Below are 1,152 nucleotides of genomic sequence, written 5' to 3'. Positions count from 1 at the left end.
TATATATATATATAGTCATTAAAAGAGATATTTAAAGGAGGCACCCTATAACAGGGGAACATTGTCCCTTCTAATCATTATAGGCTAGTGAAAAATTGATCCTCAATGCCAGGAATTGACTCACTCTCCAGAAGTGGTTGACCAGAGGTCCAACAGATAGTCAAACAATACTGGCCATTGCCCCTGCTCTTGGTTACCCACAAGAACTTAATGACAAGACCTGCTGAGGATACTACATACATGAGCTGTAGAAAAACAACAACAAAAAATCTGTTGCAGACCTCAGAGCCTCACCACTGCTGGCTAGGATTCATAGTTATAGAAGGTGCTATGTATGCTTTAGGAAGGAAAAATAATCATCAACCTTACCTGAGAGTCTGGTGAGTTACAAGAATAACTGGTCTGGATAGATATGCCCACTGGTGCAATAATGTCCCCAATATTATGGAAGTGATAAGCCACTCTCAAAGCATATTTAAATTCTTCTTCTTAGGATACAGCCCATAATTGGAATTGATATTAGTTTTAGAAGGCTAGACAGATCACAGGACATAGGGTAGTGCCGAATACTAGTTTTAAACTAAGTAGTTATCATATTGAACTAAACTCATAATGACTTGTTATAGAATAATGCATCTCTCAACACTTACCAGTGAAGTTTTCTCATGCAGCAGATGGTTATTAACACAGAAACCCACAACTGGCCAGTATGCAGAGAACAAAAAGGCTTCATAGTGCATATCCCTGAATAGGATGTCTATATTAAACTTCTACCTGCCAGGGCTCAGGAATCATTACAGACAAGGTGGTACAAAGATTCTAAGAGCTAGAAGTGGTGAATGATCACAAGGAAATGCAGTTTTCCATAGAGCTGACTAGTTACTCATATGAACACACAGCAATGGTGACAGGATGCACAATTCTCATGCAATCTCAAACCAGGCAAAATTCCAACTTAGACGTGGAGGAGTTGGTAAGAATCCTCAATTCAACTTGAGGAAATTTGGTCAACAGATGCTGCTGGTAGAGAAAGAGACAACCTTTTCCAAGGATGGGACTCTTGGTAGGTTAATCAGGCTCCAGAGGATGTACCCACACTGAAGGACATTTGGGAATGCAAATTAAACTCCATAGGCCTTTAAATATATTACA

The 1,152-nt window shown here is 39.4% G+C and overlaps 1 pseudogene; it reads left to right on the top strand.

The window, feature by feature from the left end:
- Nucleotides 1-1,152, top strand: part of LOC103724677 — a 3,655-nt pseudogene that overhangs the window by 1,060 nt on the left and 1,443 nt on the right.

The sequence above is a fragment of the Nannospalax galili genome, unplaced genomic scaffold (assembly GCF_000622305.1).
Source record: "Nannospalax galili isolate Female #2095 unplaced genomic scaffold, S.galili_v1.0 scaffold167, whole genome shotgun sequence".
Taxonomy (NCBI): Eukaryota; Metazoa; Chordata; class Mammalia; order Rodentia; family Spalacidae; genus Nannospalax; species Nannospalax galili.
The sequence above is the reverse complement of the archived record's forward strand: the minus strand, read 5'-3'. Positions and strand labels throughout refer to the sequence as shown.